The sequence below is a fragment of the Hypanus sabinus genome (genome assembly GCF_030144855.1).
Source record: "Hypanus sabinus isolate sHypSab1 chromosome X2 unlocalized genomic scaffold, sHypSab1.hap1 SUPER_X2_unloc_7, whole genome shotgun sequence".
NCBI lineage: Eukaryota > Metazoa > Chordata > Chondrichthyes > Myliobatiformes > Dasyatidae > Hypanus > Hypanus sabinus.
The window spans coordinates 124,818-140,624 of NW_026779007.1; positions in this window are offsets into that span (position 1 = coordinate 124,818).

The following is a 15,807-nucleotide window of genomic DNA, read 5'->3' on the forward strand; positions in this document are numbered from 1 at the left end:
CAGCATTGAAGAGAATGTATGTGGCTTTAGTAAGATCTGTGTTGGATTATGGAAGTGTAGCATATGGATCAGCAGCCAGGTCTCTTATAATGAAACTGGATGTGATTCAGGCTCAGGTTTTGAAAGTGTGCAGTGGGTCTTTTAAAACATCACCAGTATCAGCCCTGCAGGTAGAAATGGGAACAATGCCTTTGGTATTGAGAAGGACGTAATTGATGGCAAACTACTGGGTTAATTTGCAGTGACTCAATGATTCTCACCCTTCTTAATGAGTGTTGCAGGAGTCCTGGGAAAATGGGTGGTTACAGAGGGAAAACTTTAGTCACGTAGGGAATGATATTGCTAGATGATGTGGAGTGTTTGATTTAAGGATAAGTCCTTCAGTAGTTTATCCAGTTGTAGCTCCATGGAAGCTGGTATGGCCTGACGTAGACTGGCATTTGTTAGAGGGAAAAAGGAAAGGAAAGTATAAAACTGATTTGGTAAGTGCATTTAACTGTTATGTGATGGAAAAGTATAGTGATTATACTCAGGTCTATACAGATGGTGCTAAGGAACCTGAGACCAGAGTGACAGGGTTTGGGGTGGCTATACCAGCAAAAGCAATTGCAATCAGCAGAAGAACATCTGATAAGTTAGCGGTGTGTCCAGTGGAGATGATGGCAGTGTTGGTTGCATTGTGATGGGTGGAGAAATCTAAACTAGTCAAAGCATTGATATGCTCAGATTCATCTTCAGTACTGGCGAGTTTAAGGTCTTCCCACTCAAACAGCCGGTAAGATGTACTTCATGAAGTCCTTCAGTCAGTCACAAGAGTTCCAAATCAGGGAGGTCAGGTTAAATTTCTATGGGTTCCAGCTCATGTAGGGGTTAAAGGGCAACAAAAGGGTGGATGAGTTGGCAAAGAGGGCAATAAAGAAAGAAAATATAGAAATGCACATTAGTATTAGTAAAGCAGAGGTTAAGTGTGTAATCGGGGAAAAAAATAACCAAATGTGGCAAGAAAGATGGGACAGGGAGGGGAAAGGGAGGCATTTATATCAAATACATAAAAGTGCTGCAGGTACTAGGGTAGGAAGTAGATACAGAAGAGAGGAAATTGTGTGGACAAGGTTAAGGCTGGGGCACTGTGCACTAAACCAAACAATGAAATCAGTAGGGAAACACCAGACAGGACTGTGTGAGGAGTGTCAGGAAGAGGAGTCAGTAGAGCATGTAGTTCTGAGTTGCAGGAAGTATGGGATACAGAGAGAGATGATGAGAATTAATCTAAGGGAATTGGGGGTGTAGGAATTCACATTAAAAGGGTTGCTGGGCATGGGTGGGAGAACACAGGTCAGGGTATTTTTAGCTTTCTTAAGGGGTACATGGTTTTTTTTTTATAGGATATGATGGATAAACAGAAATAGGGTACCAGGATGGGGAGGATAAAGTTTAGGTTAGGGTATGTGTATGTGTGCGATTGGGTGAAAGGATTTAGAATGTGAATCCATCGCATACTCCGGAGCAGAAGGTGGCGGTAATGCCCCATTAAGCTGGGGACGGGGAGGGGGAGAGGGAGAGGGAGAGAGGTGGGAGGGAGGGAGAGAGAGGGGGAGGAAGGGAGGGAGAGAGGGTGAGAGAGGGAGGGAGGGAGAGAGGGGGAGGGAGGGAGAGAGAGGGGGAGGGAGGGAGAGGGTGAGAGAGGGAGGGAGGGAGGGAGAGAGGGAGAGAGGGAGAGAGAGGGGGAGGGAGAGACGGGGAGGGAGAGAAAAACCTCCCTGGCCGCATCGAAAGGCCCGAGAATGCGCATGCGCCGCAAAGTAAGCGGCGGCGGCACCAACGCCGGGGAGTCGAAATCTCTCCGGGGCCGGGTACGGATCATGGGGCTGAGAGAGAGGGAGAGGACCAGGACCGTCGTGGGGTGCAGCACCAGTGTTGCTGGAAATCACAGTAACTGTCCTTCGGTCGCGTTTCAGACGCCGGTGAATCAGAACCCGGCCGGAACCCGCTCTTACCTTTGTCCGGTGGTTGTCAGCCTCTGCTACTTGGCGCATGCGCGATCGTCGGGATTGGTGGCGACGACCACGCATGCGCAATGATTTATCAGGCGATAATCTGCAGATCCTGAACCCAAAGCAACAGACACAAAATGCTGGAGGAACTCAGGGGGGCAGGCGGCGACGATGGAGAGGAGTGAACAGTCGGTGTTTCAGACCGAGACCCTTCAGGACTGGAAAGGAAGGGCGGGAGTCAGATAGTGGGGCGACGTGAGGTGATAGGTGAAAACGGGAAAGGGGGAGGCGTAAAGTCAAGAGCGGTGAAGTCGGTGAAAGAGATATAGGGCCGGAGAATAATAATAATAAATACTTTATTGATCCCGAGTGGGAAATTCTTTCGTTACAGCAGCAATATTTAAAATCGGACTTAACAGTGTGAAGACTTTACAAAAAATAGAGAATAATAACATACACAGTAATACTGTACCAATGTGCAATAATAATGCATGAAACAATATTGCAGAGACTATTGAACTATAATCTGTCGCAGAAAGATGTATTAAATTGACTTTATTTTTTTACATCCTTCACATACATGTGGAGTAAAACTGTTACTCCGTCTAAATGTGTAATGTGCAATCATAGTAATTCATAATAATGTATGATAAACAGAACAGTCAAGGTGACATAGAAATGCACTCAAATCAGCGTGAGTTAAGCAGTCTGATTCCTGGTGGAAGAAGCTGTCCCGGAGCCTTGGTCCTGGCTTTTCCGCTGCGGTAGCTTTGCCCCGACGGTAGCATGTGGAATATATTGTGATTGACGGGACTCAGGTTCCCAATGATCCTACGGACCCTTTTTACACACCTGTCTCTGTAAATTTCCTGAATCATGGGAAGTTCACAACTACAGATGCGCAGGGCTGTCCACACCACTCTCTGCAGAACCCTTCCATTAAGGGAGGTAAAGTTCCCATACCAGGCAGTGATGCAGCCAATCAGGATGCTCTCAATTATGCCCCTGTAGAAAGTTCTTGGGATTTGGGGGGCCCATACCAAACTTCCTCAACCGTCTGAGGTGGAAGAGACGCTGTTGTGCCTTTTTCCCCGCACAGCTTGTGTGTACAGACCACGTGAGATCCTCGGTGATGAGGGTCCCGAGGAGCTTAAAGCTGTTTACCCTCTCCACCCCAGATCCACTGATGTCTCTAGGGGTTAGCTCGTCTCCATTCCTCCTGTAATCCACAACCAGCTCCCTCGATTTTTTGACATTGAAGGAGAGGTTGTTTTCTCGACACCAGTGTGTCAGAGAGATGACTTCTTCCTTGCAGGCCACCTCATTATTGTTTGAGATTGGGCCAATCAATGTGGTGCTGTCGGCAAATTTAATGAACAGATTGGAGCTGTGGGTGGCCGGTTAGCAGATGAACTGTTGTATGTGGTTATTACATCTGATAGGAAAGAGCTTCTGTAACGGTCCTTGTGACAGCGGTGCTGAGTGAGTCTGTTCGAAAGGGTGCTCCGCTGCCTGTGCAGTCGGTCATGGAGAGGATGTGCCCGATTGTCCGTAATGGATGGCCATTTGTTTAGTGACACCACTCCTCTCCACCACTCACTCGTAAGAGCCCCGGTTGTGGCCAAGGATGGTTCCAACCTTTCTGATGAGTTTATTTTGCACCGATGCTGCTCCCCCTACGTAAAGCGGCAAAGAAAACTGCAGTTACATCAACAGACTGGTAAAACATCTCCAGCATCCTGCCTGACACATTCAAGGATCTCGGCTTCTTTAGAAAACGGAGACCGCTCATCCCCTTCTTGTAAACAGCCTTACTTCTGTTACTTGTGTTCTCAGCGCCCGGTTCCAGTGGATTTCACTGAGTTACATCGAAAATATTTCAGTCACGTCTCCGGCTGAGATGAGACACTACTTCAAGGATCAACAACTGATATATCGGTGTTTCAATGGAAATATCTGGTCACTCCTTAAATATCCGGACATAGATGTGTCCGGAATTTGAGAATTCCCGGACACAAATTGCTGTTCCTTTCCTGTAGAAAGATTTACAGAGGACATCAATGGATGAAGGACTGAATTTCGGGGACGGCATGGTCGTGTACTTTGGTAGAAGAAATAAAAGGGCAGACAGTTTTGTAACTGGAAAAAATATTAAAAAAAACATAAAAAATTAAAGGGACTTCTGAATCCTCGTGTAGGATTCCCTGAAGGATAATTTGCAGGTTGAGTCGATGTTGAGGAAGTTCTCTGTGATGTTGACATTCACTTCGAGAGGAAAAGCAAGGATGCATTGGTGAGGCTTTACTAAGAGGCCTCACTTGGAGCATTGTGAGCAGTTTCCGGCCCCATGTCTAAGAAAAGATGTGCTGACCTCGGAAGGGGCATAAAGAAGCCACAGGAATTTGAACAGGGCCCCACTAAGTCTGTTGACGGGACATTAACCGTCTGGACTTCAACGTCCTCTCTCCAATTCCAGCCTCACTCCGTCTGAACGTTGGACTCTCCACCCCCACTTCACTGATCCTAAACTCACCATCAAACCTGCAGATAGCGGAGATGCTGTAGTAGTCTGTCGGACTGACCCCTACCTTGCAGAGGCCCATCGCCAACTCTCAGACACCTCCACTTACTTACCCCTCGAACAGGACCCCAGTAAGGAACACCAGGACATTGTCTCCCACACCATCACCAACCATCTTGACTCTGGGGATCTCCCAGCACCCACCACCAACCTCATACAGTAGCTGAGCCTGCTGGGCCTGAACACCTCCCTGTGCAACTGGATCCTAGATTTCCTGACTGGGAGACCTCAGTCAGTCCGAATCGGGAGGCAGCATCACCAACACCATCACTCTGAGCACGGGGGTCCCCCAGGGCTGTGTGCTCAGTCCAGTGCTGTTCAGTCTGCTTTACCCACGACTGTGCTGCAACACACAGCTCGAACCACGTCATCAAGTTCACCGATGACACAACCGTGGTGGGTCTCATCAGCAAGAATGACGAGTCGGCTTACAGAGAGGAGGTGCACCGGCTAACGGACTGGTGCAGAGCCAACAACCTGCCTCTGAATGTGAGCAAAGCGAAAGAGATGGTTGTTGTCTTCAGGAGGGCACGGAGCGACCACTCCCCGCTGAGTATCGATCTCAGAGGAGATCGTTAAGAGCACCAAATTTCTTGGTGTTCACCTGACGGAGAATCTCACCTGGACCCTCAACAGCAGTTCCAAAGCAAAGAAAGCCCAGCAGCGTCTCTACTTTCTCCGGATGCTGAGGAAAGTCCATCTCACACCCCCCCCCCCAATCCTCATCATATTCTACAGAAGTTGTATTGAGAGCATCCCGAGCAGCTGCATCACTGCCTGGTTCGGCAATTGCACCATCTCGGATCGCAAGACCCGGCAGCGGATAGTGAGGTCAGCTGAGAAGATCATCGGGGTCTCTCTTCCCGTCATTACAGACATTTATACTACACACTGCATCCGCAAAGCAAACAGCATTATGAAGGACCCCATGCACCCCTCATACAAACTCTTCTCCTTCCTGCCGTCTGGGAAAAGGCTCCGAAGCATTTGGGCTCTCACGACCAGACTATGTAACAGTTTCTTCCCTCAAGCTATCAGACTCCTCAATAGCCAGAGCCTGGACTGACCCCTTGCCCTACTGTCCTGTTTATTATTTATTGTAATGCCTGCACTGTAAACAGTCCTGGGTAGGTAATGGTAAGGAGTGAAAGTGAGCTTTGTAGGCAAGAGAGTGGGGAGGGCGGAGGGACAGAAATGGATGGGTATGTAGTGGGAGGTGCCTCATCTCATCTTGCCTTGATGACGGATGCTGCTTTTCCTTTTGCTAAGGCAGACGTTGATGGACTTTCGATCGGTCAGGGCATGAAAGGATACGCGGCGAAGGCAGGAAAATGGGGCTGGGAGGAATAATGGATTTACCATGACGAAGCGGCAGAGCAGTTTTGATGGGCCAAATGGCGTAATTCTGCTTCTTATGGTCCAAGAGCAGCCTCTCACTCAATGAGAGCAAGAGCAAAGAACTGGTTCTGGACCTTGGAGGAGGAAACAGGAAGCCATGAGGCAATCCTCATCGGGGCTCAAAGGTGGAGACGTTCAGCAACTTTAAATTCCACAGTGTTAACATTTCAGAGGATCTGTCCTGAGCCCGGGACACAACTGCAATTACAAGAAAGCGGGAACTCTCTGTCCTCAGTAGTACGGCCCAGCACATCATAGTGGATATGGCCCAGCACATCACAGGTAAAACTCTGCTCATGACTGAGCACATCTCTGCGGAGTGCTGTCGCAGGAAATCAGCATCCATCATCAAGGACCCCCACCACCCAGGCCATGCTCTCTTCTCAATGCTGCCATCAGGAAGAAGGTGCATGAGTCTCAGGAGCATCAACCCCAGGTTCAGGAACAGTTATTACACTCAACCAACAGGTCCTGCTTTCTTTTTACAATATTTTTTATTCAGAAGAAAAAAAAGATTATATATATTAAAAGATATATATATATATAAAGTCAACCACCTACCAACTACCAAAGAAAAAAGCTGATGGATGACAATGGATTAGAAAAAAAAACATATTCACTTAAGAAGATAAAAATATACATCAATGTCTGTGCACTGTTAAACTTTATAAATTGGAAACGTTACTTAGGAAAGGTCCCAAAATATCATAAAAAGATTGTTTCGAATTTAAGACTGAGCAGCGGATCTTTTCTAAATTTAAATACGACATAATATTACGTAGCCTTTGAAGATGTGTAGGACGGGTTGACTCCTTCCATTTAAGCAAGATTGCTCTTTGTGCTAAAAGAGAGGTAAAAACTAAAACCTGTAGGTTAGGAGTATTTAAAGTTATGTCTTCATTTGCAATAATACCAAACAAGGAAGTAAGGGGATTTGGGTCAAATTGGATCCTAAAAAGTTGGGAGAAGGTATGAAATACTTCCCGCCAAATCTTTTCAATTGTAAGGCAAAACCAAAACATATGAATTAAAGAGGCATCAGCAGAGTTGCATTTATTAGAAAGTGGGGAAACATTCGGGTAAAAACTGGACAGCTTCTGTTTAGAAATGTAAGCTCTATGAACCACTTTAAATTGTAGAAGAGAATGACGAGCATGTGTGTAGATGATTTATTAACCTGTTTAAAAATTTTATTCCATCTATCATCAGAAATCTGACAATTTAGATCATCCTCCCAAGCGTTTTTTTATTTTATCTAAAAAGTCTTGTCTAGAATCAATCAACAAGTTAAAGATACTGGTAATAGAACCATTAACAAAAGGTGTTAAATTTAAAAGATCTTCCATTAAATTTTTATCAGGACCTATAGGATAAGTAGCTAATTGGAAACGTAGAAAATCTCTAATTTGAAGGTATCTGGAAAAATGTGATTTTGGGAGTGCAAATTGATTTGACAATTGGTCAAATGATGCAAGAGATCCTGAGATAAACAAGTCCCAAAAACACTTAATACCTAGTTCATCCAATCCTTAAAGACTTTGTCAGTCATGGAAGGGATTAAAAAAAATAATTAAGGAGATTGGGAGATGATAATGAAAAATTCGCTAAACCAAAAAAAATTCTAAATTGAGACCAGATCCCTAAAACTTTGCTATTCCCACAACGAATGGACACAATCAACAGCTCTTCATCTCATGTCTTTGATGTTTATTTCTGGGTTCTTTTTTGGTTTTATTTCTTTTGTATTTGAATTTTGTTGTCTTCTGCACATGGTTATTTTGTTTGTCCTGTTGGGGGCGATCTTTCATTCATTTTATAATGGTTCCTGAGTTCACTGAATTTACAACATAATCAAATCCCAGGATTATACATGGTGATGTGCCTATACTTTGATAATAAATTTACTTTGCACATTTTAAATTTTACATTTCAATTTGTAAATAACTCTGAAACACAAGAGCGGGTTGAGAGCTCAGTCTGCTGGGTAAATGATTTTGTTCTGATCTGAATAGTCGGCCCAACACTGTGACCCGTCTTTCAAGGCACACCAATTACTGGAAATATTCCTGCATCGAACTGGAAAGCCTCAAGTACTCTGTCTCTCTGCTCAAGCATGCAAACACACGTAGACATACACACACACACACACACGGGCGCGTTTCAGAACGTCAACAATTATACCAGTGCCCAAAAATACCTGGGTGACCTGCCTCAACAACCATCGCCCAGTGACGCTCACTACTGTGATGAAGTGCTTTGAGGGGTTGGTCATGGTCAATCAATTCCTGTCTGTGTGCAGGGATCCACTGCAATTTGCCAATCGCTACAATCGGTCAACAATTCTCATTGGCTCACAATCAGCATCAGATCACCCGGACAATAGCAATACACAAGATAGGCTGATGATTACAGCTCAGCATTCAACACAGTCAGACCCTCAATTGTAATCAACAAGCTCCAAAACTTGGGCCTCTGTACCTCCTTCTGCCACTGGATCCTCACCAGGAGGACTTTGTGGAGTTTGTGGAGTGTCTAAGGGATGTATTTTTGGAACAGCTTGTGCTTGAGCCAACCAGGAACGAGGCTATTTTGGACTTGGTGATGTGTAATGAACAGGAATTGATAAGTGATCTTGAAGTAAAGGAGACATTAGGAAGTAGTGATCATAACATGATAAGTTTTTATCTACAATTTGAGAGGGATAAGGGCAGATCAGAGGTGTCAGTGTTGCAAGTAAATAAAGGAGACTACGGATGGGCGGATGCGCTGGCAGGAAAGACAGTGGATCAGCAGTGGCAGATATTCTTGGGGATAATACAAAAGATGCAAAAGCAGTTCATTCCAAAGAGAAGGAAGGATTCAAAGAGGTGCAAGGGGCCACAGTGGTTGAGAAAGGAAGTCAGAGATTGTATAGCATTAAAGAAAAAGAAGTATGACAGGGCTAAATGAGTGGGAATACAGATGATTGGGAAAGTTTTAAGGAACAGCAGATCTTAACTAAAAAAGCAATACGGAGAGAAAACATCAGGTATGAGCTCAGTCTAGCCAGGAATATAAAAGGGGATAGCAAAAGCTTTTTTAGCTATGTAAAGAGAAAGAAGATAGTTAAGAACAATGTTGGCCCCTTGAAGAATGAATTGGGAGAAATTGTTATGGGAAACAGGGAAATGGCAACAGAATTTAATGCGTACTTTAGATCTGTCTTCATCAGGGAGGACACAAGCAATCTCCCAGTTGTATGGATGGGCCAGGGTCATAAGTTATCAGAGGAATTGAGATAGATTGACATTAGGAAAGAAACTGTGATGAGTAGACTGGTAGGACTGAAGGCTAATAAATCCCCTGGTCCAGATGGTCTGCATCCGAGGGCTCTAAAAGAGGTGGCTCAGGAAATTGCAGATGCATTGGTAATCATTTTCCAATGTTCCTTAGATTCAGGATCAGTTCCTGAAGATTGGAGAGTGTTAATGTTATCCCACTTTTCAAGAAGGTTGGTAAGGAGAAAACGGAGAACTATCGCCCTGTTAGCCTAACGTCAGTCGTGGGGAAGATGCTTGAGTCCATTATTAAGGACAAAATAGTGGCACATCTTGATGGCAGTAATAGGATTAGGCCGAGCCAGCATGGATTTACCAAGGGCAAATCATGCTTGACTAATCTGTTGGAGTTTTTTGAGGGTGTAACAGGGATGTTAGATGAGGGTAAGCCAGTGGATATTGTGTACCTAGATTTTCAGAAGGCATTCGATAAGGTGCCACATAGGAGATTGGTGAGTAAAATCAGAGCTCATGGCATTGGGGGCAGGGTTTCAACATGGATAGAAAACTGGTTGGCAGATAGAAAGCAAAGGGTAGCAGTGAATGGGTGTTTCTCGGACTGGCTGGAGGTGACTAGTCGGGTACCACAGGGCTCTGTATTGGGACCACAGCTCTTTACGATTTATGTCAACGATTTAGATGAGAGCATTGAAAACTATATCAGCAAGTTTGCAGACGATACTAAACTGCGTGGCAGTGTGACATGAGAAGAGGACGTTAGGAGAATACAGGGAGACTTGGATAGGCTGGGTGAGTGGGCAGATACTTGGCAGATGTCATTCAATGTGAGTAAATGTGAAGTTATCCACTTTGGAAGCAGGAACAAGAGGGCAGAGTATTGTCTGAACGGTGTCGAGTTAGGTAAGGGAGAAATGCAAAGAGACCTAGGAGTCCTAGTTCATCAGTCAATGAAGGTGAATGAGCAAGTGCAACAGGCAGTGAAGAGGGCAAATGGAATGTTGGCCTTTATTACAAGAGCAAGGATGTCCTTTTGCATTTGTACAGGGCCCTGGTGAGACCACACCTGGAATATTGTGTACAGTTTTGTCTCCAGGTTTAAGGAAGGACATTCTGGCAATTGAGGAAGTGCAGCGTTGATTCACTAGGTTGATTCCTGGGATGGCAGGGCTGTCTTACGCAGAGAGATTGGAGAGATCGGGCTTGTACATGCTGGAATTGAGGAGATTGAGAGGGGATCTGATTGAAACATTTAAGATAATAAAAGGATTTGATAGGATTGAGGCAGGAAATATGTTCCAGATGTTGGGAGAATCCAGTACCAGAGGGCATGGATTGAGAATAAGAGGTCAGTTATTTAAAACAGAGTTGAGGATGGGCTTCTTCTCCCAGAGAGTTGTGGAGGTGTGGAATGCACTGCCTCGGAAGACGGTGGAGGCCAATTCTCTGGAAGCTTTCAAGAAGGAGCTAGATAGATATCTGATGGATAGGGGAATCAAGGGATATGGGGACAAGGCAGGGACTGGGTATTGATAGTGAATGATCAGCCATGATCTCAGAATGGCGGTGCAGACTCGAGGGGCCGAATGGTCTACTTCTGCACCTATTGTCTATTGTCTATTGAGACCCCAGACTGTGTGAATCAGAAATAACATCTCCTCCTTGCTGACAATCAACACTGGCACACCTCAACGATGCGCGCTCAGCCCACTGCTCTACTCTCTCTGCACTCACGTCTGTGTGTCTAGGCTCATCTATAAACTTGCTGATGACACAACTATTGTTGCTGAAATTTCAGACGGTGACGAGGAGGAGTACAGGAGTGAGATAGATCAGCAAGTTGAGTGGTGTCACAGCAACAACCTTGCACTCAGCATCATGAAGACAAAGGAATTGATTGTGGATTCAGGAAGGGGAAGTCGAGGGAACACACACCAGTCCTCATCGAGGGATCAGAAGTGAAAAGGGTGAGCAGTTTCCATTTCCTGCCTGTCAACATCTCTGAGGGACTATCCTGGGCCCAACATATTGATGTAGTTACAATGAAGGCACAACATCGGCTATATTTCATTCGGAGACTGAGGGGAATCGGTCTGTCACTAAAGACACTTGCACATTTCTACAGATGTACTGTGGAGAGCATTCTAACTGGTTGCATCACTGCCTGGTGTGGAGCGGCCACTGCACAGGATCGGAAAATGCTGCAGAAAGTTGTAAACTCAGCCAGCTCCTTCATGGGCACTGGATTCCACAGCATCCAGGACACATTCAAAAGATGATGCCACAAAAAGGTGACATCCATCATTAAGGACCCCAATCACCCAGGACATGACCTCTTCTCATTTCTACTATCAAGGAGTATGTACAGGACCCTGAAGACACACTCCCCGTTTGAGGAACAGCTTCTTCCCCACTGTCAGATTTCTGAATGGACAATGAGCCGATAAACACTTCCTCAGGATTTTCCCTCGCTTTTTGCACTACACTTTAAATATAATTTTATACATGCTTATTGTAATCCGTAGGTTTTACTATTAAATAATGCAATCTGCTGCTGACAAATTTCACCACATACGCCGCTGATATTAAAACTGATTCTGATACACAAACACACACGGCTGGGCTCAGACATACAACACTCCCACATTCCTCCATTTGTGACACCCTGTTTGCTCCGTGGCCCCCGGTATGAAGCTCAAACTGTTGCAACACCTGCCCTTTAAATTCATGGCTGAGGCTGTGTTCTGTCTGCTCACTGTTTGAGTTTGATATTAAATGAAGAACATTGAATGGGAAGGAAGGTTGAATAGAAGAATAAAGATCTCCTCTGAAGGTATATGGGGTCCTGGTGAGAGCGTACATGGAACACTGTGCTCAGGTCTGGTCTCCCTCCCGGAGTCAGCCTGTGGGATGAAGGGAATGAAGAGATTTCCCAGATTGATTTAGGAGGTGAGGTAGTGTCCTCGGAGAGATTATACTGACCGGGTCTCTCTCAATATTGGAGAAATAAAAGGCCGTCTGACTGAGACAGACACAGTCTCGCAGTGTATTGACAGGGTAGAGGCAGGAATGATGTTTCCTTTGGCTGTGCTGAGGAACCGGTGTCACAGAATCTGAGCGCTGGTTCCACACCTTATGGGAAACTTCATTCCAGCTCTTCCGCTGTAAATATCCTGTGAGATTCTATTTCTCTAATTCTGAGACAGGAATGTGATCTGTCTCAGTCAAACCACCTCCAATTTCACTCATTTTGATACAGTCCCAGTACGATGATTTGTTGTGGGAGCCTCTCTATGACCAGTGAGTGCAGTTATCCTGTGTTGTTCCACAGCCCGATGGTTGAGGTGTAGTAACCGTTCCTGACCCTGGTGGGGCGAGTCCTGAGGGTCTTGTACCTTCTACCTGATTGCAGCAGTAAGAAAAGAGCCTGTCTGTGTGGTGAGCCAGATCACAGCTGCCTGTATCACCGTCCCCTCTGGCCTGCCCTATCCGGGACCTAAGGGATTGTGGAGAGTAAATGTGGTACTCTGTCGAGTATCACTGTGATCTGTCCCCTCTGGCCTGTCCTATCCAGGACCAAAGCGATTGTGGAGAGTAAATGTGGTACTCTGTCGAGTATCACTGTCATCCAGGCTCTCTTCCTGCCGCTTATTATTCTTGTCTGTGAATGCAGTGCGACAATCTCTGGCCCAATGTCCCCTCTTTCTACAAACCCCGTTTCTGTCCTTAGCCAAGTGTCCTCTTCATCTGCACTGTCCGCATGATCCTGACACCCGTTCTGGGTTCTTCGCCAGTACCCGAACTCCATCTCCTCACTACCAGTTCCCTGTGCACACTCTCGCTTTTCCACAGTCCCTTTAAAGAGTCAACTGCGCTCCCTATTCATCAGAATTTATGTCACCCGGGGCCAGGTCTGACACAGCTTCGGCCTGAGACAGTTTAGAAAAGTCTGCACTGCCAGCTGGACATACTGATCTGTCCAGGGGTTTGCCGGCATTGGACTCTCACGTATCCTTAAAACGAGCTATAAAGTACGCAAGGGATTCTCCTTTTTTCTGCATCTATCGGATAAATTCTCAAAATCCGCATGCAGTCGGGCTGTCATTCAAATGGGTTCCCTTACCTCAGTGACCCACCGTGCCAGGGCTTGTATTACATCAGACCCTCTGGTGGCTCCCGGTCACCTTCAGGCATCTGCCTGGGAAAGGGGAACCCACTCCCTGTCTGTGTCAGAAAGGTTCCATATATACCCCTGAGGAGTGGCACGAGTCCCTGGGTAGGGTCTAGAAAGGGGAACCCACTCCCTGTCCCTGCCTGAGAGGTTCCACATATAACCCTGAGGAGTGGCACAAGTCCCCGGGCAGGGTCTAGAAAGGGGAACCCAGTCCCTGTCCCTGTCCGAGAGGTTCAAAATATAACCCTGAGGAGAGGCACGTCCCCGGGCAGGGTCTGGAAAAGGGAACCCACTCCCTTTTTCAATGAATTCAGTTAAAGCCACTGGTCCAGACTGTTATACTGCTGAATTTTTAAAATCCTTTTCTTCTACATTCACTCCTTGGCTTTGTAAAATTTTTAAAGATGCGTTAACTGTAAGTAAATAACCACAATCTTTTTATGATGCCTCCATTTCACCAATTCTTAAAAAAAGTTGAAGACCCCACTGAATGTGCATCCTTTTTCTTTCTTTTTCAATCTTTTTATTGATTTTCACATATACACAAAAAAACATAACATAATAATGAGTAAATTATGAATACAATAAACTTGAAATCACATTGATAATAAGATAACAATATCCTATTAAACATCAACAGAAGAAAATACCTTAATCAATCAAGTCCATATGATTATATATGGAAAAAAATCAAAAATAACGATTAAAAAAGAGAAAAAAAAATTTGAAAATATGTGAAAAAAAAGTATATATTAAGAAAAATAAAACTCTAAACTAAACTAACATGGGCAATAATAACAGTTTATAAGTATATGATAGTGTCAACAAACTCCGGAACTCCATACCAGAACGTGAATAAGCAGAAAGAAGGTCTGGAAAGGGCCAAATTAATTCATATGAAAATGTCGAATAAACGGTCTCCAAGTTTCTTCAAATTTAATTGATGAGTCAAAAATAGTGCTTCTAATTTTTTCCAGGCTCAGATAAGAAATAGTTTGAGAAAGCCATTGAAACGTGGTAGGAGGATTTACTTCTTTCCAATTTTGTAATATAGACCTTCTGGCCATTAATGTTACAAAAGCAATCATTCGTCTGATTGAAGGGGAAAACTGATTACCCTCTTCATTTGGTATGCCAAAAATTGCAGTAATAAAATGAGGTTGTAAATCTATATTCCAAATTGAGGAAATAGTAGTAAATATGTCCTTCCAGTAATTATGTAAAGTGGGAGAATGTGCATCCTATCGGCCAATATCCTTGCTGAATGCGGATTCTACGATTTTTTCCAAAATTGTGGCCACTACATGAGAAAATGTATTACCTCAAATTATCTCTGAAGATCAGACCGGATTTATTAAAACCTGTTATTCATCTTTTAACATTAGAAAATAAATTAATATAATTTATACTTCTTCATCTAAAATACCAGAATGTCATTTCCGTAGAAGCTGAAAAAGCGTTCGATAGAGTTGAATGATTATATTTATTTAATACGTTGCAGAATTTTAATTTCAGCTTGAAATTTATATCATTGATTATATTAATGTATTATAAACCTTTGGCTTCGGTTCTTACCAATAATCAAAGATCTTTTTATCAGTTGTCCCCTGGTACGAGGCAAGGCTGCCCTTTAAGTCCTCTATTATTTGGCATTGCTTTGGAAACTTTAGCCGTTGCCATTTATGAATCACCTAATATTTTTGGTATTACCCGTGGGTAAGATACATAAGTTATTATTATATGCTGATGATTTGCTACTATACATATCTGACCCTGAGAGATCTATTCCTGCTATTTCATCCTTGCTTGCTCAGTTTAGTAGCTTTTCTGGCTACAAACTGAATTTTAATAAGAGTGAATTATTTTCATTAAATATGCTAGTTCCAATTTATAAACACTTACCATTTAAAGTTGTCACGGATCATTTTACTTATTTGGGTATTAAAATTACCAAGAAACATAAGGGTTTATTTAAAGTTATTTTTTTACCTTTAATTGACCAAATCAAGCAACTTGTTACCAGGTGGTCCCCATTATCTCTGTCATTGGTTGGTCGAATTAATACTAACAAGATGATAGTATTACCCAATTTTTTATATTTAATCCATGCATTACCAATTTTTGTTCCTAAAACTTTTTTTTGATATTATTGATTGCAAAATATCTTAATACATGTGGCAGAATAAAAATCCTACATTAAGTAAGAAATATTTACAGAAGACTAAGTAGGAAGGTGGTTTGGCTTTGCCAAACCTAAGATTTTACTACTGGGCAGTTAACATCCGATAGTTAATATTTTGGACACGAGAATTGGTCGTAGTACCTTGCCCACAATGGGTAAATTTGGAGTGTAAATCTGTACAAGGCTTCTCATTGTTTTCTATT